This window comes from Trichechus manatus, unplaced genomic scaffold, assembly GCF_000243295.1.
Source record: "Trichechus manatus latirostris isolate Lorelei unplaced genomic scaffold, TriManLat1.0 scaffold00026, whole genome shotgun sequence".
NCBI classification, from domain to species: domain Eukaryota; kingdom Metazoa; phylum Chordata; class Mammalia; order Sirenia; family Trichechidae; genus Trichechus; species Trichechus manatus.
The window spans coordinates 15,451,313-15,478,648 of record NW_004443962.1 but is presented as its reverse complement, the minus strand read 5'-3'; the positions used below and the strand labels follow the sequence as shown (position 1 = coordinate 15,478,648).

At 39.9% G+C, this 27,336-nt stretch overlaps 1 non-coding gene across 1 annotated transcript; it reads left to right on the top strand.

Annotated features, from left to right (window-relative positions):
• Positions 1-9,176: 9,176 nt before the first annotated feature.
• Positions 9,177-9,247, top strand: TRNAR-UCU (transfer RNA arginine (anticodon UCU)). Its single transcript has one exon. It is a non-coding gene; the product is annotated as a tRNA-Arg (tRNA).
• The last annotated feature ends 18,089 nt before the right edge of the window (positions 9,248-27,336 follow it).

Here is a 27,336-nt window from a genome sequence, read left to right as displayed (position 1 = left end):
CTGTTTCACGTCCACTTTCCCCAACGGCATTTTCTTCCCCTCCCAAACGAACTACTTCCACTTGAATTCTCATCTCAGGGTCTACTTCTAAAAAGATAACAAAACCAAAACAAACAGCTCTCACCTGAATATATCATTAAACATTTGATTTGAGTTAGTAACTATTTCTAGACTCTAACTTAATTATTTCTACCTGGCTTTGCACTTCCCTCATCTCTCACTGGCGCTATTCTAAAAGCTTCCTATTCATGTCTCTGCTTCTAATTCCTCCCACCTCATATCTATTCTCTACACTGCTGGGACAGTGAGGCCTTTAAAAAGTAGATCTTCCTGTGTAATTTCCTTAACTAAAACCTTTCAACGTCTCCCATCACCTACAAGGTAAAGCTCAAGCTTCTGATCATGAATGTAAAATCCTTTATGATCTGATTCTACCTACCTGTTCAGCCTCATCTCTCCTACCTCTCACTTCATATCGCAGCAACACCAATTGCATTGTACCCTCACTCTCTCACCTCTGTCCTATTGCATGTATCTAGATATCTAGATCTCACCTCTGTCCTCTCCTATCTGGAAAGCCTCCTGTCCTCCCATTAACCTTTGCCTCCGCCCACTATCCTTAACATTTCAACTCAACATGTCCTCCTCCAAAAACTACTTTATCACTTCCCAATACAAGACTAAAGTCCGCATACTATCATAATACTATATTGTTGTTGTTGCTGTTGTCGTTGCTCTGCTGTCAAGTCAGCTCCCCCCCATGGAAATCTTACATATAAGAGAAGGAAATGTTACCCAGTTCTGTCTCATCTTCACATATTATCTATTATTCCCACATTAGATTATAATTTTCTACTTATGCCTGGATTATTGCAGTTGCCTTTTTACAGATCTCCATGCCTTGAATTTCTTTCTCTTTTCAATCCAAATGATACATTTTTACCAATGTCAATTTTCTAAAAGACAGTTAATAGAAAGCCCCAGCCAAACTGCTTATCTAACCCTATATCCAATCCCTCCACTTTGATCTTATGTTCAACTCACGCCAAATTAAATTACCTTCTTCCCTCAATGCCATAGTGCAAGGCTGACTTATGCTTCTATATGTTTGTACATGCCTCTGACTGGAAAGGGTCCACCCCCACCAAGCTTTTCATAAAACATCACTGCTGTATGGAACATTCCCCAATTTTCTCCCCCCCTCACCTGTTAGTAATTTCTCTTGGCACTTGGAACAAGCAATTGGATTTCATAAAAGCCAGCTGCTGTAAACGCTGACTCATGGTGACCTCATGTGTGTCAGAGTAGAACTGTGGTCAATAGGGTTTTCAATGAATGATTATTCAGAAGTAGATCACCAGGCTTTTCTTCAAGGTGCTCTGGGTGAACTCAAACCTCCAGCCTTTCACTTAGCAGCTGAGTGCATTAGTCGTTTGCACCACCCAGGGACTCCTGAATTTTCTTAGCACTTGGAAAATATTCCCTTCATAACCACATTGCCTTGTAATTATTTGTAAGCACCTTAAGGGAAAGAGTTCTCTTTCTCCTCTTAGCTCAATATCTGACACACAGTCAATGCTCAATAAAGGGTCGTTGAGAATGAAGAAATTAATGAATAAATTAATGCATAGGACAAGTAATTTTTAATCAAGATAAAGACAATCACAGAGAATCAAGTGTTAAGTTCTTGTTCATAACATGGCTGAGTCTTAGAAGCATTTTTGTCCTCCTAGTGACAACACAATTGTCACCATCAAAACCAGAAATTAATCTTGAAAACAAAAGATAGAAAAGAAGAAATTGAGGCTAGAAATGGGGAAATACAGCGGGAAAAACATCAGGCAGGTAAAACAGAGACGGGGAGAGAAAACAGGAAAGAGAGGACACTGCATGTGACATCCTTATCAATCCTTGTCTTCTAGACCTGAGAAGTCAGATTCCTACATCAATGACATAACTTCGTCCCATGCATACGATGCTCATATTCTGCTTCAGCTAAGAATACATGTGATCAAAATAACTTAAGCAAATAGCAGTTAAGCCTTACTTCCCCTCTGCAGCACTTTGGTATCACATCACCGCCCTCCCTATGCCACCAGAGATTTAAACTATTAACCCTGAGAAGCTCCACATTGTGTCAAATCACAGAAAGAGAAACAGGAAAAAGCAATAAGGGACTTAAGTCTCCAGGGTCTCAGGTGGAAGGTGTATTTTCCAAAATGAAAGTAATTATTTAATGGACTACAGACACTGGATGGTCACAGCAGCGGCCAGATGGATGGTGAGGCATCGTAGCCCCTCTTTTGGGTGGGGTTTCATGCTCTGAACATCTGTCCGCTACAAATAAGAGTATGTTCTGATTCCATTCAGTCTGAGAAGTGTGAGCTATGCACAACTCCAACCAGAGCTAGAAATTCAGTAAGACAAGCCAGTCATTTACGTTTTGCAACAAGGGGTGTTGAGGTTTAGAAAAAGATCACGCAGCAGTGACATGGAATATAGATTTAACTCAAATACTGACTCTTGGCTCAAATCTGGGCCAACTGGCAGATAACGCAATTGTGAATATGTCTAGTGTGCTAATAACTGGACAACAGTGAAATGGTACTGCTGCTCCTTCTCACTGTGTACTCCTGTGCCTTCACTTCATTCTGCCCCCTTCCAGTAAGAACTCCAAAAAACCTCACTACAGTTAAAACCTAGCCCTTCCCTGGCAAGTTCTGAGGGTCTCTTCTCTCATAACTTTTCCATTAAACATAGTCAATAAAGGAGAGTCTTGAAAGATACAAGAACATCTGTCTAGATACTTTCATTAATCAAAGAATAAGAACATCATTTCCCCAACCCTCTGAGTGACATATCATTGCTTCATCTCATAGCCCATTTCCTCTTCTCCTTTGCCCTGCTCTCTCTCTATCTCTCTATCCCTGTACTATAAGGATAATAATTTCCTCAGAGCCATCAGACACATCAAACCTCGGTAGCAGCCTGAACAAGGATTTTTTTTTTCAAGGCAATGTCTGAATATGACAAATGACATTAGCCCCATGTTTGGCAGTGTTGCTGCCAAAGCCAGGCTTGATATTTACAGTATGCTTTCTATAACCACAAACATCCTTCCAGGTGTCATGGGGTGGCATGTCACATGGAACATGTGCAATTAATCTCCTATTGTGACATTTATCACCTTTCTCCTCAGGCAGGCCTCTCCCAGGGATGGCTAAGTAGCCACTGCTGGAGTTGCCCCCTATTAGCACTCGCCAAATGCATGTGTTACAGATTTTGGCACCAATGCAACATTCTACTTGAGGCAGCAGCGCCATAAAGTAGCAAGCCCTGAAAAAAGGCTCAAATTTAATAGGTCATGTAGCAAAGCCTTTCGCCAGTGGAATAAAATATTCAATGCTTGGAAGAGATGCCGGCCTTAGGGAATTGGCTGCCATCAGTTTTAAGCACTATATAAATTTCCTTTAATTTAGCTCTAACATGACCATTTATATCAAGACTTGATACACTGAAATTGCAAAAGTAGAAGTTTCAAAACGGGAAACTGCGGGTTGTAATCTCTACAGTTACCAGAATCAAGTCAGTGCTAACTTACAAAATGACTTGGACAGCTCACTAAAGTTTATTGAAAATATTAAAATCTAGATTTCTGTAATTAGCTAATATTTATATACTAGACCCAGATTCCAATTCCAAGTCCTATCCTTCTTCTTGTGGCTGGTGCCCAAGCCAAGGCCCGGAGCCAGACACCTGCATGCTCCAAGCTCCTCTGCCCAAAAATATGAAGATCACATACTTCTCACTTCCCTATCCCAACTCCATCATGGCACTGCAAGATGTCAACTTCGTCAGCCAGCCAGCCAAGTTCACTTCTTAATCCTGGCCTGAGCAACCACTTAAGCAGTTGTTCCCAACCCTATCTCTTCAATGATGCTGACATACATAGAGGTTGACATCTGCTTGTGATACACCTTCATGAACACAGGACTAAATTTAATTGTCATATGCCAGCTTTAATGCCACTTTTTCTCTAATACTCAAGAAAGCATATAAATGAGTTAGAGTAACTTTATTAGAAATATTGTTGAATCCTCTGAAATAAATATAAATATGTTAGTATTTCACTATGAATAACAAGATGCAACAAAATTCACAATTTGTCAGCAGATCAAGTGCGTCAAGGCCCCACGGTTGTTGCCTCAATCACCATTATAATCGTATTGCATGTGTTTTGTACCAGGCACAGTACTGAGAGCTTCACATATTACATTTAGTCATCATAGCGACTCGATGAGGTCAGCGCTATTGGATTATCTGCTCAAGGTCACACCGCTAGTCAAGTTTTTGATCCAGGATGCAAATTCAGTTTTTTCCTACTCCAAGACCATGTTCAAGCACTATGTTATAAATAAGTCCCTGCATCATTCATCTTTTGAAAACTTTGGGTTTTCCCCACTGGCAAGAGAATCAAGTCTAAAGTTCTTTGTCTAACATTCAAGGTACTTCAAAATATGACTTCAACCTATATTTCTAGCCTTATATACTCCTCATATTTTAAGACCCAGGTCAAATGAATTCTTTCCAGAGTCTTCTCTGGAAATTCCACAGAAGGGATTGTCCTCTTCTATATCAATAACTCTCAACCATGACAAACTTGCCCCTCCAGGGAATATATGGCAATGTTTAGAAACATTCTTGTTATAATTGGGAATGGAGTTGCTATTGGCATCTAGTTGGTAGAGGTTATGGATGCTGCTAAACATCCTACAATGCACAGGAAACCCCCCTCCCACAACAAAGAAGTACCCATCTATCCCAAAATGTCAACTGTTTAAGCTTGAGAAACCCTGGTCTATATGATGATAATGCTGTCTTTGTCATTTCCTTATGAAATTTAACACTTTCTTCCTAACATTACATAATAAGCTGGATATTCCTGGAGGCCAGCGACAGCATCTTACACAATTTTGTATTCTGCATTCCTGTCTCCAATAATGACTAACAGTTCCAAGTTGATAATAGATGCTCAAACAAATGTTGGTGGACTGGACGACTGGTAGTCACTCCACTGACATTGGATGCTTTAGGGTAAATCCTTTAATGCATGTTAGAACAGATATGTGCAACAATGCCTGCACCGCAAATCCACTACTTTTTGGAGATGGAGAACACAGTAGAGAAACAACAATCTCATTTTAAAGACATAGATAATGAGAAGCAGAGAAGTAAAGTGAATCGGTTAAGGTCTCAGAGCAAGTAGTCTCAGTCTGTGCTATATATTAAATAAAAGCTGGAACTGTATAAGAAATGGATCAAAAATGGAAGGCATCTGTTTGAAAAGTAAACTTTCTCTTTTACCAGGAGAGCGAAAACCTCCTCATGACACGTGTTAAGTGCGTGAGGTTTTTTTTTTTTAATCATAAACGTGCTATGCATCAGTGCTTCCTCTAATCATACTGACAGTGGCGATCAATGCCTTTTACAGAGATTTGTGGAAACCACAAGGAGTGCAACGTTGCTACTATAGAGATAAATGTCCTTGAAGCTTCTCAGCCTAGCCCACCACTAAACGCCTCCTTGGAGGATGCTTTATTTTATCCCCAGATTATTACTGGAACGGGGCAGTGGTTCAGCACTGACTCAGAAGAGTGTCGGAGGTACTATGTCAGGACCTCAGTTTATGACTCATGTGAAAGACAGCTCCTTCCTGAATTTTCTTTACTATCTCTTCTCCCAGTGCTAGTGATTCTTCATCCAATTAGTCCATGAGAACACATAAGTGACACAATGGGAAATTCTTTAATTATATATATATATATATATAAAATTTGAACACTGATCCAGGTTGTGTTGTCTGTAGAAATTAAGGTTGGCACCTCTTTGGCTGACCGCATTCACCGACCTGTTAATAACTAGTTCGTAGGGGCTAACAAAGTTACTTCTTAATAGTATGAAATTTTCACAATGTAGTATGGATATGAGCCACAGCAAACAATTCCAAAGAGTTTAAAGTGTCTCACTTCAAGGGGAATGTCTGTTATTGTATCATCCACAGCTTGCGCTCAACTGAGAGAAACCAAGCAGAGGAGAATGCCACACCAGTCCAAGACGAAGTCTAGATGCACTCTGTGCCAATAAATAAACAGTTACAAATAATGGAGCAAGAATAAACGTGCTGTTTTGACACAGTTATCTTGAGGCTCCAGATCTTTCTTCAGATAGGACACCACTGGCTTCCCGAGTTACACAGAGACAGTCTTCCATTAGTGTTTTTCTGGCCCAAAACAATATGGAGATGATCCATTGTCTTACTCAAGAGAGACTTGTTTTGTCTTTCCAACCTGGCTATGGACACATGTGTCAGGGTATTGTGCTGCATACCGCATTTGCACACACTGCACCCAGAAATAAACCAGAGTCATTATCTAACCCCCTCCTCTCCCACATGAAATAAACTCACATACAATATTAATGACTGTTAGACCCAAGACCAGAAACGTAGGAATCTCTTAGCATTTCATAATGATTTCACTTCCCTCCTTTTTCAAATCCACAGTTAAATCCCAGAGGAAAAATTATCTTTTGTGGATAATGCAAATGGTGTTTTTTCTAATATATGCATAGATTCATAGTGATATTACTGTTATTAATAGCAACAATAATGAATAATTTTGCAACTAGAAAATAAGTAGGTAGCCCAGATTTTACAACCCTGTTAAACATCTCTGTGTTTTATATGTTGCATATTATTTTTTCTTTATGAAATGACCTGAGTCACATATGTACTTTTATAGCTTCCTAGAGATACAAGAAAATAGAGCTATAACTTTCATTTCCTCTCACGTTTGATGTGTATAAGAATGCATACCAAATATGTATACTTATTGAAAAACTTTCTTTTGTTTTGAATCTTTGATCTGAAGAATTGATATATTTTCTATAAGATTTAATTCAGAAGAACCGTATTCCCTTCCACAGACATTTAAACAAAAAAGGAAGAAATTAGCACCCCCATGTCTACCAAAATGAAGCTATCCACAAATGGTGTGTGGTTTCTAAAATGACTTTTTCCATTGACTATTCCAAATAGGGTTGTCTAAAACTAACAGCAAGTAATGTTAGAAGACTCTAGAACTAATACTGAAATCATAGTCTAGTATGAGCAGTCAACTTTTTGAGAGTATCCAAAAGATACGAGTGGATATCTCACTTTGAGGTGATTCCCAAACACCACTTTAGTAATCTACTAAAAGTCCCTTGCTATACTGGAGACCATCAGAGAGAAGGAGAGACAGGAACAAAACAGTATAAAACAAAACAGGATAGAATGGAAAAGGACCATAGTTTCATAAATATTTGACATTTACAAAAAGGCAGGTACTCGTCTCAAAGGCCCTATCTGTACAACACTAAATAACCCATGGCATTGTTTGGTTGATATGTCCAAACATAAGCATTTGCCAAATATCTAGTTGTTTCATTATTGTATAAGCAATAACATAGCATGGAAAAAGACCCAACACATTTATCACCATCCTCAACTGGATGGAAAACTTACTGTACAAGTTTTCTATTAGTTATTTTAACATTTGTGAAGTCAACAGGGTCAGGTAAGATTTGGCCTTTTACCAACATCATGACAAATAGTTCTTGGTGTTTTCCACTGGCATGACAATATGGATTCTGCTTCTGAAAGTCGGATCAAGTCAGAGTCAGCATTAGAAAGAGCATGGGAATGTGCTAGCAGTGTCGGAGGGAGCCCATTGGATGGCTCAAGGCTAGAAAATCCTGAGGTCCTCAAGTGTCTTTACAGTGACTTCTGAACTTACCAGGTTATGCTTTGAAAGGTTTTCTCCAGTGGGTCTCAAAATTCATCATGCATTAGAATTACCTGGAGGGCTTGTTAAAACACAGTTTGCAGGTCCCACTCACAGAGTTTCTGATACTCTAGGTCTGGTGGGTCTGAGAAGTTGCATTTCCAAAAAGTTTCCACGTAATGCCTATACTTCCTAAAAGCTACATTTTGTGCATCTCTGTTATGTTCAATTATATGCAGATTTCCAGAAAAAAAAATTGTCTTGGGTTTTACAATAATTAAACCCCATCTCCATGTTTTAAAAAAAATACCACCACAATCTAGAATTAAAAATTACACATTTAATGAGTTAAGCTTTTCCTGCTTGATATCAAACATTCACATTTAAAAAAAAAACTAAATTCATTGGTATAGATGGTCACACTGGCGATGCCCTACTCTACAGATATGGACTTTGGTTGAAGAACTTTTCATTCTACTGACAGATGAAAGAAAATACAGGCTTATAGCTTCATCCTTTATAATGTCAGTTTCTTTATATGTTATAGAAATATTATGACCAGTGTGCAGAAAGAATAGATTATAGATTTGACATCATTTGGTTTTTAATTTAACAGTTTCACAGAACTTCTCTTCACAGTATATTTTATTTAAAATAAACATAAATCTATAAAATGCCTACTTATGTGCATGGTACTTAGTCAGGCTCTTTGGAAGACTCTCTATGTCCCTCCTTCTGTTGAGTGCCGTTATTTATCGCCTTGGTCTTCCCTTAAAATGGAATTATCTCAATTCCTTTGGCATTTCACACAAGCAATACTTAATGAGCATCCTTTACATTGCAGGCACTTTACTAAGAGATGGGGAACAAAATGGACCAAACTACATGGCACCCCCCTAAAGCTACTTATGGTCTAATGGGAACACTGAACAATTAATGAGGCATTCCTACTATGGCGCAGTAAATACTGAGACTAAGACTTGTTAAACCTTTCTGGAGGCCATAATACCTGAGACAGATCTTGAATTACAAGTAGGAGTTGGCCAGAAAACATGATGGGAATAGAAGTTCCTAGCAGAGGGAGCAGCAGGTCAAATGGCCTCAAATCATGGTAGAACATATTGTATCAAGAAAATTCATATTCTTCAATAATGACTGAAGGAAAAAGGTGTAGGTAGATGATGAAAATAGTGAGTTCACCTGGTAGTCAAGCCCAGTAAAGAAGGACTTTGGAAGTCATCTAAAGAAGCTTAGGTTTTCACTAAGGCAATGAGAATTCACTGAAGTATTTTGAGAATGGAAGGATCAGATTTTTTCAGAAGGAAAAATCTGATATTTTTTTAAATTGAGAGGGCAGTGGTGGTTCAGTGGTAGAATTTTTTCCTTCTATGCAGGAGACCCAGGTTCAATTCCTGGCCAATGCACCTTATTTGCAGCCACCACCTGTTTGTCAGTGGAGGCTCGCATGTTGCTGTGATGCTGAACAGGTTTCAGGGGAGCTTCCAGACTAAGAGCTTCCAGACTAAGACAAACTAAGAAGAAAGGCCTGGTGATCTACTTCTGAAGATCAGCCAGTTAAAATGCCATAGATCATAGTGGTCCCATCTCCTTTTTCATGGGGTCTCCATGAGTCAGGGGGCTGACTCAACATCAGCTAACAACAATAACAACCGTCATGTAGTTCGCTGAATGTGCCATACTTTCTTTGGGTACCTACCTGAAGCAAACAAACTAAAACTCGTAAAAACAAGTGGAAACTTAACATGGCCATCCACACAACATGCCTTTACATGGTCAAATGCACAGAAATTCAACGGCCACTGCTTTGTTGGTTTGGTCTTTCCATTTTAATCAAAGTGTTTTGTGAGGCATAGCTTCCAAGTAAGAATTTCGGGGTTGGATACACTAGTCCAGCCAAGGCCTGCGTCATGTTGTCTATTTCAGAAGGGCTTGCTCTCATTCACTTCTCACAATACCATCTTTGCTTTTCACCACTACAAAGATGGGAGAAGAGGATGTGCTGATTGGTGGCCTAGTTGTTATTCACTATGGTGCCTATAGATTTTTCTACCAAAGCCACACAGAACTGTCTTGCTCTGTCTTGTAGTTTTATACTCAGAATTTCCTCCCCAAGCATTGTGCGCTTTGTTCTTTCTGCACATCGTTCTCCAGGTTCCTGACCACTGACTAAATACACATCATTTGGGATTCTCACCTTTTCCTTTAGGATGTAGCTTACCCACGCCTTGCTGTGCTGGCTTCTTACAGTCATTTCTGTCTGGTTGTTCTACCCTTTCCATTCCCTGTCTCTTGTTTTCACCAAATTAAATTCAATAAATGTATTTTCTTAATGTTTGAAACGTTGTACTAAAAGCATGATAAAGGTATTTTGAGTACAAACCTTAAACATAAAGCAAAAAGAACCAAAATTGTCTGAACTTTAATGCCTTTTCCCTTTTTTCAAAGAAAATTTTAAAAATGAATACCTGGAATGTTCTATAATACCTTGAAAGAAGAGATTTAATAAAAAATCAGAGTGCTTCTAGTTAAATTAATTCCCTCGAGACCCACATTCCTTCCAAATTGCACACTTCAAAACTACAGAGCCAAAGAACTTTCGATACCCTTTGAGAACGCCTGAAAAAAGGGGGAAAAGGGCTCATGAAAGAAAATGAAAGTAAAAGCTAATTTATGGAGAGAAAAGGGAAAATGGTGAGAAAGTTTCAATTAATCTGTGATTGATTTAACACTTATGAACAACTGTTAAGAGAAAAAGCAATATTACCACTTAATTATTTAGGAGCTATTGAAGGGAACATATTGTATAGTGCATCAGCCCTATAGCCCACATGAAGGGTGGATTGAAACTCAGTAGGAGGTTACTAGCTTGAATAACTAAAGTGTGATATACCACAGGGACACCCTAATTCCAAGTTTAAAGGGGCAGGAATAAAAATACACAAGGAAGAAATGGTTACAGATTATAAATTGGACAAATTTTTAGATACCTGGACAGCCTGAAGTCATTGTCAAAACTGGGTTATGTTTGAAATGATTTGAGTGCAGAGTGACCCACTGCTTACCTCTAAAATAACAGATCTGCCAGGTCTTTGTTCCTAGATAAAAGGGTGATTCCATCTGATAGAGACATTGCGGTATTTAAACAAGTCTAACCCATGTTGTGGTTTCACAGGAACCAGCGTAATTACAGAAATTATTTGTCAAACATATGTTCTGTAAAACTGTCATATCAACTGACAGACCAAAGGATGAACTGGATGCTAAGGCAGGATGACAATTATCCCTTATAAATAAATGGGACATGATTCTAACAATAGTCACTGTCTTCAGTTTTGCTGTTGATTTGGAAATCTCTGTCCTCAGTATGTGTATGTGAAGGTGTTACAGCCTTCTATACCACCTTCTGATGTTTTGCTTTCCACTTGTGTTCTAGCTGAACAAAGAGGAAAGAGAATTAAGTTACCTCTGCATGTTAGGTTTGGCGCAGGAACTTGCACATGTGTGTACGTGTGCACGTACATGTGAGTATGTATGCATAACCACCACCACACACACACACACCCTCCACCTGCGAGACTCTGCGGCTCCCCATCACTCCGTGGCATGCCACATACTTGCACTGTACAGCACTGTATATCTGAGAAAATCCATTCTCCAGCTTTGCTCCAGCCCTACCTCCTGTCTCCTCGTTTTGAAGTCATCACTGTCACTTTGAAACACAGCAACTTTCTCTCTCTTGCTGTATGATGTTGACTGCCCATTACGGATTGAATTGTGTCCCCAAAAAAGTGCGTAAACTTGGCTAGGCTGAGATTCCCGGTATTGCGTGATTGTCTACCATTTTGGCATCTGATGTGATTTTCCTACATGTTGTAAATCCTACCTCTGTGATATTGATGAGGTGGATTAATGGCAGTTATGTGAATGAAGCAGGACTCAATCTACAGGACTAGGTTTCGTCTTATGTCAATCTCTTTTGAGATGTAAAAGAGAGAAGCCAGCAGAGAGACAGGGGTCCTCATACCACCAAGAAAGCACAGCCAGGAGCACATGTCCTTTGGATAAGGGGTCTCTGCACTGGAAAGCTCCTAGACCAGGGGAAGATTGATGACAAGGACATTCCCCCAGAGCCAACAGAGAGAGCCAGAGCCTTCCCCTGGAGCTGGCACCCTGAATAGGGACTTCTAGCCTCCTAAACTGTGACAGAATAAATTTATCTTCGTTACAGCCATCCACTTGTAGTATTTCTGTTATATCAGCACTAGATAACTGAGACACTGCCCATCTAGCCATCTTTACTCTTAATAACAGTAACCACGGTCTCTAACCATGATAGAACACATAACAATTGAGACTCTGTTTTAAACACTTTACTTGCAATATTATTATAATTACTATATTAATTGATACTGTTATCCCATTTTTCAGATGAGGAGACAAAGGTTGAAGCATGGTAAGTAACTTGCCTACAGTCCCAGAACTAGGAAATGGTGGAGTAAGTTGGAAGTTAAGTGTCTACTTCCAGAACCACATTCTAAGCAGTGTATATTGATATACTTTCACTGTGACTCAAGAGGCAGAGAAGCAGCTGACATTAGCATTGTTGCATCTTAATATAACCCCCCTTATCGCTGGTTCAGAATTAAACTAAACACAAACCTACGATCCCCTTTGTTGACATGAAATGGTCACTCTATATATATCTTTTTCCTTACCCATAAATGGATATTTTGTACTGTAAAGTATCCTCCGTGCAAATCAAGTAGAGCAGAAAGCATGCTAATAGACCCTAGGGTTATCATTTTGGCTAAGAATTGAGGAAAATATGCAAAGGAACACGAAATTCTTTCTTTTTTCACATTTCTTTATATAGGGACTTGGCTGAATTTTAGAAACGCATATTAAAAATTTAGGATTGAACACTGAGAGATGCGAGTTCTATTAAAACATAAACCAAATGGCTTCAACCTTGCAAGGTGAGGTCTGGAGGAAATTGAGAGGCCATTTTGCTGAAGGGTGGTGAGAAGAATGACTGGGACTTCAGTTGCTGGCAGCTCTCTTCAGACCGACCTTCTTCCCCCTCCTAGGGGATGTTAGCGTGTCCAGAAAGTGCATAAACAGGGTGCTCCCCAGCCCCACGCAATATCTGAAATTTTCTGAACCATAGAAAGCTTATCAAAAGGTGCACAGAGCTACCCCTGCTGCTACCAATTAAACTGTAATCAATGAAGACTACAGGGACAGCTTCTCCCCAAACTGAACATGACACGCCGAAGTCAAGCTCTGCAAATACCTCCGTCGCTCCTGAGGCATTGTCGTTGTCCTGTTCCTTGGGGTTTCACCCTCTATGTCAGTTCATGTCAAGCCTTGGAAAGCTCCTCAGTTTCATTCCTTACATCCTTCTGGTTTCAATTCTCACATCCAGTTGCACATCTAAATCGCACACAGTATGCTACAACGGAAGGACTATGGGCTTTGAAACCTGGTTTAAATGCCGGGTTTATGCTCATCAGCTGTGTGTACTTCCCTGATTTTCAGCTTTCCGGCTATAAAATGGGAATCATAACAAAACCTACCTATTAGGGTCATTGTGAGGATTTTAAATCTGATAATACATTAAATACAGTAAGTGCATTGTCTGGTATATTGTAAGCTCTAAACAAATGGTGGCAAGCATTATTATCATATGGAAACCACAGATTACAGTAGATAGTCCATTAATTCCTATCTCTCCATAATTAGAGTTACTAGATTTATCTTCCTCACAAAAGTATACTCGCTGCTGTGGAGTTGATTCCCACTCATAGCAACCCTGTAGGACAGAGGAGAACTGCCTCATAGGGTTTCCAAGGCTGTAAATCTTTGTGGAAGCAGATTGCCACATCTTTTTCCCACAGAGTGGCTCGTAGCAGAATTTTTGGTCAGCAGCAGAGTGCTTTAACCACTGCGCCACCAAGTCCCCTCACAAAAGTATCCCTGTTGCCATCGAGTCGATTCCGACTCATAGTGACCCTACAGGACAGAGCAGAACTGCCTCATAGGGTTTCCAAGGAGCAGCTGGTGGATTCAAACTGCCGACTTTTTAGTTAGCAGCCAAACGCTTAACCACTGCGCCACCAGGGCTCCCACAAAAATATGCATACACAATTCACTTTGGGTTCTTTCCTCTGTCTTATCAACCCTATAGCCAAGAAATTTATCCTATACACTGCCACACATAATTTTTCCCAAGCACTTCCTACTTAAGACCTCTAAGTGGCTCAAGAAAATCTTAAAATTTCCTATGGTCTTTCCAACTAAATATAAATCTCTCTGCTCTTCACTAACACACCTATCCTGCCTGTCTTACCAAATCTTTTTCTTCTCTCGCACAGACACTCTACTACAGGGAAGCCACGTATGCCTGCTATCCCAGATATACTTTACCAGTTTCACCTGCAAGCTTATGAATGTCTCCTTCTACCTCTCCCCACCCGGGGCGGTGTGGGGGGACGATTCTGTTTTGTTACCATCAATTCCCGTTTCTCCCCATTTACAAGACCGCGCTCCCTTTCCTTGAAGTCTTCCCAAATTAACACCACTCAGCGCTGATGAGTTCTTCAATCTATATCTACTCAAAGTGTTTGCTTTCAGTTTGCATTTTATTGGTTTGGTGTACATTGCTTTGCTTGGGAAAATTTATTCAATATTTGTTTACCCTTTATGATAATAAGCTCTCTGAAGCGAGGTAACAAACATTTTATATGCTATCTTCCTCAAAGTTAGTGATGGTATCAGGATACTGGAATAAACATTCATAGCTCTACTATTTTATAGTGTGACTGATATCAAAGCAAGAAGGTACATGGGAGATTATATATTCCTTCTGTTAGCCTCATGCCACTCACATTACCACCGCCTACTGGAAGAAGCTGGAATTGAAGGAATGCTGACATTAATCTCTAATGCTGTTAGATACATCGTTGGTCTAATAAATAAATCCTAGCACTGGCTGGTTGGAACATTCAGCTCATTTACTGGTGTTCAGAACCCAAATCATAGCAGAGTTTCCCTCTTTCATTCTTTTCTAACAATGTTGCTATGGAAACTACATTGGGTTTTCACTCCGTCTTCATCAGGCTACTTACTACTGCTCAGAAGCCAGGGAGGGAGAGTCATTGATCAGCGATGCAATGAGAAAGACACTGGGGAGAGAAGAAGGCCAGGGGGGACCGTGTATCCTCAGGACACTGGATCACAGCTACTCTTTCAGCAAAGACAGGTCTATTTGACCATCCTTCAGGAGGATTTAATTAAAAACCAGTCTGGGCCAGCCCTTACACTGCACAGTGGCAACATGGATCACCAGAAACCAATAGTGGCATGTCAAAGAAGGTGAGAGTTAGCCAGAAATGGCCCCACACATATTAAATGTTTCTGCTCTATGCCGCTGTCAAGCAAGAAATTCATTTGGTGTTTTTAGCCAGAGAGATTGACTGACCACAGGTTGAATTCACTTTTCATGTTCTTAGGTCACTGGGGGCAAGGAAGGTTGGTCTCTCCTTCTCTCCTGTAGTTTTCTCTGTGGCAGGGACTTTTAGGTAGCTTCATTTATAGCTTATAGGATGCAGCCAGGCTGAGGAAATTATGAACTGTAACTGCAAGTCACTCTCACTCCAGTTACAGCAATGAGCGCTGATAACATTTCTCCTGCACTATCCTTTTCTACGCGACCTCCCAGCTTTAAAGGTACCACTGTGTTTTTAATTCTTCTGCATGTTTTTTATTTCCTCATACATTAGGGGAAGGTAAGATGTTGATGCCTACAGCATCCTAAAAACTCCCATGACACGTATCAGTAGTGGGCTTCCTTTTCCCAACTTGGAAGATTCTCCTAACCATTTACCAGGCTCCTAATGTTTCCCAGGAGTGACCTTGCCAGCTTGCAAGGCATATGGCAAGTAAGGAAGATGTTCTGAGAATATGGGGCTAAATGACTGCACACACTTGTCTTTTATCCACAACATCAAATCCTTCTTGCTTACTCTCTTCAGATTCTTGCTCACATCTGCCAGCTCCCATTTTCCTTTACTTGCAATTTCATCCTTCCCTCACTTCCTTTAACTTTTATTTAATTCCTCTATCCAATGGTGTTATGAAGGGTTCAGACCTTGTTATCACATAGCATCCATTTACACCTCATCTCTGCCACATACTACACATGTAAGCTTGGGCAAGTTACTGAACTTCTATTGGTTTCCATTTCCTTGTTGAGAAGAAGGAATAATAGTACTGCATCATGTACTGGAGTCCCTGGGTAGTGTAAATGACTAGTGAGCTCAGCTGCTAACCATAAGGTTAGAAGTTCAAGTCCACCCAGAGATGCCTCAGAAGAAAGGCCTGGCAATCTACTTCCAAAAAATTAGTCATTGGAAACCATATGAAGCACAACCACCAAAATGGAAATACAGAAAATGTGAACACAATGTGGAAAATATAACCAATGTCATGGAACAATATGTATAGAAACTGCTAAATGGCAACGTAATTTTCTGTGTAAACTTTCACCAAAACTCAATAAAATAGTTACTTTAAAAAAAAATCCTATAGAGTAGAGTTCTACTCTGATACACATGGGGTCACCCTGAGTTGGAATCAACTCGACAGCAACTAGTTTTGGTTATGTGCCAGGGCTGGGGATACAACAGTGGACAAAATAAAGATGCCTGCCTTTGTGGCACTTACATTCTAATAAGACTGATCATAAACGTGACAGATAAGTAAATTATATAGTCTGATAGACGGTGATAGGTACTTCAGTCCAAACCAAACCTGTTGCCGTCGAGTTGTTTCCAACTCATAACGACCCTATAGAACAGAGAAGAACTACCCATAGGGTTTCCAGGGAGTGGCTAATGAATTTGAACTGCCGATATTTTTGTTGGCAGCCATAGCTCACCGTAGCTCTTAACCACTGCCCTACCAGGGCTCCAGGATAGGTACATGAGGGAAATAAAACAAAATAAGGGAATGAGGTTTGTAGTTTTAAAAAAGCAGTCAGCGTGGGCCTCACAGAGATGACAACTAAGCGAGTTACAGGGAGTAGGGGAGATAGTGACTGTCTTGTGAGGTGGCATAATCACCATAGACTCTAGCATAGTTCCTTGTGCATGGTCAATATTCAACCAATGTTGACTGATTAAAGTGGAAGTCAAAGACTTGGCCAAAACCACATGCTAGACTGACTGAAATCATTTAAGAACAGATGTATCTTTGGTACATCAAAGTTATCGTTCCTACTGAAGTCTCAGAATGTCCTATGATTATTCCTCAAGAAACACTGAATTCATCAATATAAACACAGTGGAAGTTATTCAAAATGACTATCACCATTAAAAAAAAAAGAAAACAGAGAAACATGCCTCAAGAAACTGACTTTTACTCTCTATTTTAAATCCAGAACCAGCATTTACTTTCTACAGACATGTATATCAATTGGACTTGATTTCTGCCATGAAGAAATTTTACCTGCCATGATAAACACTGTGTTTATCAGGAGAGATCCTGCCTTTTTATTTAATTTTAGGTCTAAAATGACAAATCCACTTCAAATGTGTACTTGCACATACTTCAAACTTTTCATCAATAATAAATTATATTTTAACTTACATGCAAAAAAAAGAAAGAAAGAAAGAAGACCATATGGACCACAGTTCTACTCTGAGACACATGGGGTTGCCATGAATCAGAATTGACTTGATAGCAACTGAACTGGTCATATTATGTACTAGTGTCATATAGTACTGTAAGATTATTATAATAATACTTTAAAGAATATGGCAAACTGTCCATCAGACAGAACAAGTTTAGTAAGCATTAACTTTTACTTAATTCATTTAGATCCATTCCCTTGTTCTGGCCTTCTCTCATTCTTCTTTATCTCTTTAGTCTGTGATCACATTGTTAAACATGGTTGATTCAAATTTCATTTAATAAGTTAAAATTAATTAAGAAGAAGAACAACAGTAGCATCACATATAGAGCTAATGACACAGGAGTTGAAATCATTTAGATTTATTCCAAGATTCAGTCAACCAGCTGTCCAACTTCTTATCCAATCTCTCAGAGAGACATGGTATACTATACCTGAAGTATGCCAAATAAGGAGTAAGATCCTCAGAACTTGACTTTTCTACCCTTTCCTATTTCCTCCTCTTCCTTCAACCACCTTCTCCCCTGACAATTCAAAATTATATACCTAATGAGCCACCATAGACAAACTGTGTAATTTATATTATTTGAACTGTTGTGAGTAGATGTAGTACTTGGAAATCTATACCCTCTCCCTCAAATCTGGTCTAGAAACAGGAGGACTACAGGAGCAGGCAGAAAACTCTTTCTAGTTGAAGTGATATCTAATGTAAGACTTAAATTATGACCAGTAATTTGGTGGGTGAATATGGGATGATGTTAGGAATATGAGATGGGGAGAATCTTGGAAGCAGAAGAAGCAGCATGCAGAAAAATCTTAGTAGCAAGACAGCCATTGCACACTCGAAGAACTAAAGGAAATTCAATGCAGTTGAGTTTTGGGGGAGAAGAGATAATTGAGAGTGAACTGAGTCAGGATTCTTTACGGTCTTTAGGGTACAGTAAGGATTTGGATCTTTGGCCTGATAATGAATGTTTTTAAGCATAGGAATAATATGTTCAAATTCTTAAAATATAGTAATCCAGGAAGAAGAAAGTGAATGCTTAAATTAAGACTGTTGTAGGAAGGATGGACAGAGTGAATGGATTCAGGAGATACTGAAGAAGTAAAATTAACAGGACTTGGTGGTAGACTAGATTCCTAAGAGCAGGCACTGAGCCTTGTGCGTCTTTGTATCCCCCACAGTGTCTGCCATGGTATTTTAAGTGCAGAAGGGACTTGATAAATATTTGTTGAATGAATGAATAAATGAAGCCTCTAAAGCTTCTCTCCCTAGAAGAAATATGAATTACATTCATGTTTCATTTATAAGGAATGTGATGAATGCTGAAAGCAGAAGCAAAGGCCTTTCAGCATCAGTCTTGTTGAAGTAACTAGTAAGTAGGAATCTCAGAGCACTGCTGTGTGCAGCCCCAGGGGACCATGGCTGGTTTGAGGCCAAGAACTCAGGGCCTCCATCACAAAGACAGCTGTGGTAATACCAGGCGGTGGAGGAGGTGAAAGGGCAACAGGAAATCTAATTCCAGTATTTTGTAGTATAAGACAGATTCCTGGAAACAAGGCCAGCTTCTGAAATGCTACAATTGCCCATATCAGAGGGGGATGTGTCACATACGAATTCTCATACTACTGTGAAAAAATTGAGATGGGCTTGGGAGAAGGCAATGAGATGGTTAGTTAACCCCACACCTTTTTTTGAAAGCCTAAATCCATCCTGGTCAGCTGAACAAGGCTTAAGGACATAACTGATAATTTCACCCTACTCTATAGTATCTTTTCTTCCCTCTATTCTACTTCACTCCCTCCCTAGTTCCTCTTTCTTCTAACCTTCTCTTCTCCACTTTTCTCCCTTCTCTGTTTTCCCTCAACATCTCCTTCTCCTCACTCCTAGCACAGTATCAGAGTTAGGGTCAAGGAATGAGTCAAGGACCAGACTAAATTCTACCTAAATTGAGGTAGGGGGAGATAAAGCATGTTTTCTTTCAGCTAAGCCCCCCTTCTACTCATTTTCACAACACACACACACACACACACACACAAACATATACAGTGGCACCAGTAATTGTTAGTTGATCACTGAACATTTATATCTGATGTTTCTTCACCCTTGTTGAACAATAAAGTGTTAAGAAAATGATAGTGATTCTAGACGCAATGTTATACAGCCATCAAAATTCTGTTTGTAAAGGGATTTAAAAAGATGGGAAATGCTTTTGTTATCATGTTAACATGGAAGAAAGTCAAAAAACATAATTATATTTCAATATGATCTCAGTTAAGCAAAATACGTATTTAAGTACTAGAAAGTCATACACTGAAGTGTGTTAGCAGTGATTAACTTTCTATAAGGTTTTCATTTTCCTTATTATACAGTTCTGTATTTCCAATTTGTCTACAGTAAGCATAGTTAGTTCCATTTTGGGGAAAATATTTTTAAAAAAAAGTATGAAGAAAATACCGTGCAGTGTGTATGTTTATAGATGTGTGAAGAGAGGAATATTTTGAATGAGTTTATCGAAGTTCATAATAAGATGTGACTTGAAGAGAATACGAGATTTTTAGGTGCAGGGTGGAAGAGGCACTGAAGAGTATTAAAAGATCTTTGGCTAACCCTGAGTTCAAAGGAGATGTGTTAAGCCCAGAACGTCTAAGTCTTAGAATCATAAATAAAGCCAAGTGCTCCTTGCTTAGAAAACATTCCAGCCATCTTGTGAACTGAGTCAATTCCATAGCCCAAACAATGAGTTAAGAGTACCATGCTGTACTCAAGATTTCACTTTTTAGCTCTTTATTGGAAGTTGTCCTTCTCTAATAGGGATATTTGGTGTCAGCTCATGTATGCATTTGTTTATCTATTTATTCATTTATCTATATTTGGGGAGTTTATTTACCTCTAAAATCCTTTGGTTCTTCCTAGGTTTTGTTGCTGTTTTGGTTTGATTTCATTTTAAATCTTTTGGTTGTATCTACTGTGTCTGTACCTAAGTGCATAAGTGTCCATATATGTGCATAAGTGTGTGTTTGTGTGCATAAATGTGTGTCTGTACATGTACACGTTGCTTGTTTGTTTTAACGGCCAGTATGTCCTTAGCTCTCAATCCTGAAGAGACTGAGGGAGGTGGTGTACCGTGGCCTTTAAAAACCTATGATTTAGAGTTAGATCTGATTCCAAGTCTCAGATCTGACAATTATTAAGTGTAATACTTTGGGCAAATTACTTAGCCTCTCAAACCTGAATAAAATTTAGATAATAACATTATTGATCTCATAAGATTGTTGAGAAGATCATTAAATAATACATTACGTTTGCATATAGTAATTGTTCAATAAATATTAGCTCTTATTTTGATAATCTGAGTGTCTACAGTGGACACTGGCCAAGATATTGTCAGCGGTAAAGAACAGTGAGAAACCCAGAGTCACTGATCTTGTTTTACCTCTTGAAGATGATGAGAATGGGGGAACACTATAACTCATGATTCCATGAATTAAGAAAAAATTGCAGAGACTTAAGCTATTCCATCCTCCCGCTCCCTGCCTCAAAACATTCACAGATAGGGCTGGACCAGTAGTCATGATCTCGTCAATATGTACAGAACGCATGTGCAATTGTCTTACCACGGTTAGTGTTCTGCACTTCATCTGAACTCATCTTCTGCAATGGAAAAATATGTTGAATGTTGTGAAAGTGTCACTGCCATCTTCATGGATTCTAATCTGTTTTAATAATCATAGCATAATGAAACTATTTTCTGCCTAAAATTTCTAAGAGGAAAGTGGTTCCCTACGATTAAATGCCCCCTTCAGATTTGAGAACTGAGGCACAGATACTTCCAAATGATGCTAATATAGTGTCACTCACTCCAACATATTAATGAATTAATGTTCAGCTCTTTCTAAGGGGAGAGTGGGCAAGGTTTACATGAAAAGAAATGCTTCTGGGAATGGAATCTCAGGCATCTTGACAGTGGGATAGATACTACTTAGTGGTAGAAAAGCTTTCTGTCATCTCTCAAATCAAAACTTCCCGCACCTGAAAGGCCCATTGAGATCATCCTAGATGTCACACAGAAAGGTAAGACAGGCTCATCAGCAATGAAGTTCTAGAAAGTCTACTAGCACAGAAGGGATTCCTGCTGCAACACAGCTCCATTCTACTGGACAAACACAGAGAATGGCTGGTGCCTGTATACAGCAGCTCGACTGTCGACAAGGTCAGAGGAAGAAAAGAGATTGATGACATGTTAAAATACAACTTCAATAATGTTGCACCTTTGTGAGATTTGGGGAAACTACGGTAGCGACATACAACACGGGCTGGCTTAAAGCAACCCCAGAGACAACGTGTCTTCTTCTCCAAGTACGCCTGTGACCAGGCAAAGAGGCCACACACTAACAGTGGAGACCGTCCGGAGAGCAGCTACGGTCAGCCTAGCAGCGCAGCAGTCTACTCTCACGTATCGTATAATAACAAAGCCACGGCCCACCCTTCCGGGCTCAGTTAGAAATACTAACAACAATAACAACCAACGTGTGCACGTGCACATGTACACACAGCCAACAGGCACTTTGTTTAAATGTAACGGGCAGCTGGATAAACTCGAAATTTCTTTTCTCTCACTTACGTCCCAGTGAATTTATAAACGTGGTTCTTTAAAATACAGTCCATATTTCTCTCTCAGTTCATGGTGATTTTAAGGCTTTTGAATAGCTCCTTTTTGTATTGAAAGCTGTGTACTACCCTGAGCTGCATCCGTGAACCTGCTCAAAGACATCCCAGGGTCATACCTTGGGTCTCCCAGGGACGAGTGCGTCTGAAGGATGAATGTATCTTTTACTGCCTACTTTCTAGCAAAATGTCATGCCACTCCGTACAGACAGATCTGAGGAATAAAGTTGTTCTGAGTGAGGAATCTGTGAGCTCATCTGCTGGGAGTTTTACTAGGCCAACAAATTCCCTCTTGCCAAAAAAAAAGCTTACATTCAAATATACTCTTAGAATTAATTTTCCTCATAATAACGAAATTGAACCTACTCTGTGTGTATGTGTAGACACACATACACACACACACACACACACATCTTTCTTTTCCTAGAAAGAAAAGAAAAATGAAAACTGGGAGCTTCAGGCTCCCAATTTAACTATCTCCCCATTAACATGACTGAGAGAAAGGGGAAAAAAGAGGAAACAGTACAAAAAAATGAGAATCAGTTTTTAAAAGATCATAAGACTTTTTGGTCCCACTCATGTACACTTTAATGCAACACTTTAACAAATCCTCCCAAAATTAGATGAGAGCACATGCTGCAGTTTCTCAGCTGCAGTCTAAGTTGGTGAGAGTTGTGATAAGAGAGGTGGCAGCAGGAAGGCCTTTCAGAATAGAAGAGTAAGAGGTTGGCTGCTGGAGGATGGAGAGACAGAGTACAATGACTGCATGGTGACTGAAGTACCTCCTCGCCACCTCACTACTATTCATGAGAACAAATGCAGAGAAGAATTGATGCAACTGAACCATCGTGTAAACGAGATTAATCTAATGATATGGAAGTTAAAAGGTAAGCAAGGTGCAAAGAAATGGCATAAACCAAAACCAAACCCAGTGCCGTTGAAAGATATGGGATAGGTGGTGGCAAATAAGAACTTGGAAGCTACTTGGGTCAGTGAGCAGGACCCTGGGTGGCACAAAAGGTTTGTGCTCAACTACTAACCTAAAGGAAGGTGGTTTGAACGCATCCAGAGGCACCACAGAAGGTCTGGCGATCTCCTTCCATAAAGTTTGCAGCCAAGAATGCCCTATAGAGCAGCTCTGCTCTGTAACACATGGGGTCACCATGAGAGGAATCAACTTGACGGCAATGAGTTTGGTTGTTGTTTTTTTTTTTTTTGGAGGAGTTGGATGCCCACTCTTGGGTGAAGTACTGGGCAGGCCTGACCATTATCGTGGTACACTCTGATACAGCCATAATAAAACATCATAGGATGGCAAGGTTTAAACACCAACACAGTATTCTAACAAGCTTGTATGGTTGGCACAACATGGAGGATACCAAAATTTAATGACAACAGAAACATCATTGCCAAGTTTGTTCTTTTATTCAGCAAATTTTAGTTGAACACTCTATGTGCCAGTTGTGCTCTAGTAAAACTATAGCGAACAAGACAAACAAGTCTCTGCCTCTTGAGATACTTCCTGTTTGGAAAGACCAACAATACAAACAATGTATCAGGAAGTTATGAACGCAAAGAAGGAAAATAAAGTTAGGTAAGGGAATAGAGTATGGTGCTGCACTAGATGGGATGGTCAGACTTCTCTGAAGTCACATTAGAATAGAATTGAATAAAGGGAAGAATGAGCCAGATGCAGATGTCTAGTGGGAGAGCATTTCAGGCAGAGGGAGCAGCAAGGGCAAAGGATCTGATGAAATCATATGCTGGCATTTTCTAAAAACATCAAGGAACCTAGAGAATCATATAAGAGAGAAAATAGCGGGAGAAAGCTAAGTCAGAGAGGCAAACGGGCAAGATCATGAAGGGCTTTGTTGGCCAGGTCCTAGGCACTTTATTTTAGTCTAGATGTGATGGGAAGCCATGAAAGGGTCAAAAGCTGTTATAGGATTTACATTGTGATGGTTAGTGGGGTACCATATGCCATCTTCACCACCCATCTATAAGTCTGTTGTACTGTGGTGGCTTGTGTGTTGCTATGATGCTGAAAGCTATGCCACTGTTATTTCCAGTGCCAGCAGGGTGACCCATGGTGGACAGGTTTCAGCAGTGCTTTTAGACTAAAACAGAGGAGGAGAGTAGGAAGAAATCCCTGGAGATCCACTTCCAAAACTCAGCAATGGAAACCATATGTATCACAACAGAATTTTGTCCAGTATAGTGCTAAAAGATGAGCCCCCTAGTTTGGAAGTCGCTCAAAATATTTAGTGGCCACAACAATGAACTCAAGCATATCAATGATCATGAAGATGGTGCAGGAACGGCCAACATTTCATTCTATTATACATAAGGTCCCTGTGAGTCAGAGCCAACTTGACAGCAACTAAAAAAAAAATATATGTCATTTGAATAATTCCATAAAGTTTTTATCGTTATTGTTAAAGTATCGTCTTTATAACCCAAAACCAAACCCTTTGCTGCCAAGTCAATTCTGACTCATAGCAACCCTATAGGACGTGGTAGAACTGCCCCATAGGGTTTCCAAGGCTGTAATCTTCACAGAAGCAGACTGCCACATGGAGCTGCGGGTGAGTTTGAACCATTGATTTTTCAGTTAGCAGCCCAAAGGTTAACCACTGTGCCACCAGGGATTCGTATCAACTCTTTATAACAACAACAACAAAAAAAAAACCATTGCCTTTGACTCGATTCCAACTCTTAGTGACCCCAAAGGACAGAGTAGAACTGCTCCATATGGTTTCCAAGGAGCAGCTGGTGGATTTGAACTGCCGACCTTTTGGTTAGCAGCCATAGCTCTTAACCATTGTGCCACCAGGGCTCCTCAAGTCTTATAGTACATATTAATTAATTAAAACCCATTTTGTTTTAAAAATATTTAAGGAGGCTAGTAACAATCTATGGGGCTACCTTGCAGTGAGTAACTTCAGTGGTTGCGACCGCTAATGTGCAGGCTCTAAGTGGATGTTAGTAGGGAATAGGAGGTTCACTTGGTAGAAATTTATATGGATGATGAGAAAAACCACAGATAACTTGAGACAGATGATGCTGTGGTGACATTAGGCAGAGTGTACATTCTGTATGTGGTACTTAAAGTGTCTGCAAGAATTTAAAAAGATGAGCAATGAAGATGCCTTTTAAAAGTTGAACTGTTAAATGAGCAAGGATCATGCCACATTACCGTAAAGAGATAGGATGGCTTCTGGGTCACAGCAACCTCTCCTCTGAGAATTAACATATCTAAAAAAAGAAATGCCGATCCAAAGCAAAGATCGGTCACCTATGATACCTCTGAAAAAGGAAAGTCACAGAGGCACATCCTGCTCCCATCCAGGGAAGGGACATTCTGGCATTGTTGGGCTGCTGAGAACGTGTAGATGGAGATGGATGTATGCTGCCTTTAGAGTCTGATGCGACTAAGCATTTGAAACAAGCATCCTGCTCACCAAGCAACCTTCTGTTAATGTAGCTCCCCATGGAGCTTGCCTACAGGGCAGGAATTCACTGGTCAGACTGATGCAAATGTCTGGTCCAGTTAACAGTAATATTTTTCACTGCAAATTAATACAGTAGTTTTCCAATTTAAATGCTTTCGCCTTTTGTGAGTTGGTACAAGTCAGCCCTCCTGAATAATCAGCTTGGAGCATTAACCAGACCAAGTGCTGAGCCCTGCAATGCAGAGGTCTGGACTCCAGCTGTAATGAATTCTCCTGGAAATGCTGCCCTGCAAGGTCTCTTGGCAGCTGGCCTTCTACTGGGACACAGTGACCTTGCGGTCCCTTACATTTGAAATGTTGGCATATGCATTCCAACACTGACTTTCCTGGGAAAAGTCACCGCCCGGGCAACTGTACAAGGAGTTGTAAGTCATGATCAATTGAATATTGAAGAAATGTTTCTACTGGTGGGAAAAGAATTTTAATTATGTATACTATGGACACACTCTTTAAATATGATAACAATAGCTAATATTTATTGATTTATTCAGCACTTTCTAAGTGCCAGACACTGTTCTAAGAATTTTAAATATTATTTGATTTAAGTACTATTAGTATTCCCATTTTGGGGACTTGGGAAACATGAATAAATTTTTGCAGGATCATACCTTTAGCAAACAATGGAACAGTGATTCGAACTCAGACCTATTACATGCTAAGAGAGAATGGTCTCTGGAGTCAGACTGCCCTGTCTGGAAACCCAGCTCCACCACTTAGTAGACTTTGACCTTGGATTAGGAAATTCAAGCCCTCTAAATCTGTTTGTCTCTAATGCCTATTTCATAGGGTCGTAATAAACTTCAAAATGACATTATAAAACTAAAGCACTTAGCAAAGAAAGTGCTTAGTGCTATATCTTACACATGCATATTAAGAGTTCAAGAAATGTTAGCATTAGTATTAATAGTGTTAAAATATTTGATGTATGGGGTGTAATAATATATACCCAGGTCAGTGCCCAGCTATACCCTCTTGTGGGTATCCTTCTCACTCCAGCTTTGTTGTTGTTAGTTGCCATTTTATAAATTTCAACTCGTGGTAACCCCATGTTTTTCAGAGTAGAACTGTGGTCCATAGGGCTTTCAAGGCTGTGGTCTTTCAGAAGCAAATCACCAGGCCTGTCTTCCATGGTGGCTCTGGGTGGGTTCCAATCGCCAACATTTCAGGTAGTGGTTGAGCACTTTACCATTGCTTCACCCAGGGACTTCAGTCTTATGCCTCTGATATTCAGTAGTATAACTTGTCTGTAATATAACGTAATATAATGTGTCTGTCAGTCTGTTGTACTGTGGGGGCTTGCCTGTTGCTGTGATGCTGGAAGCTATGCCACCAGTATTCAAATATCAGCAGGGTCACCCATGGTGGACAGGTTTCAGCTGAGCTTCCAGACTAAGACACACTAGGAAGAACGACCCGGCAGTCTACTTCTGAAAAGAATTAGCTAATGAAAACCTTATGAATAGCAGTGGAACATTGTCAGATATAGTGTCGGAAGATGAGCCACCCCCAGGTTGGAAGGCACTCAAAAGACAACTGGGGAAGACCTCTCTCCTCAAAGTACAGTCGACCTTAATGATATGGATGGAGTCAAGCTTTTGGGACCTTCAGCTGCTGATGTGG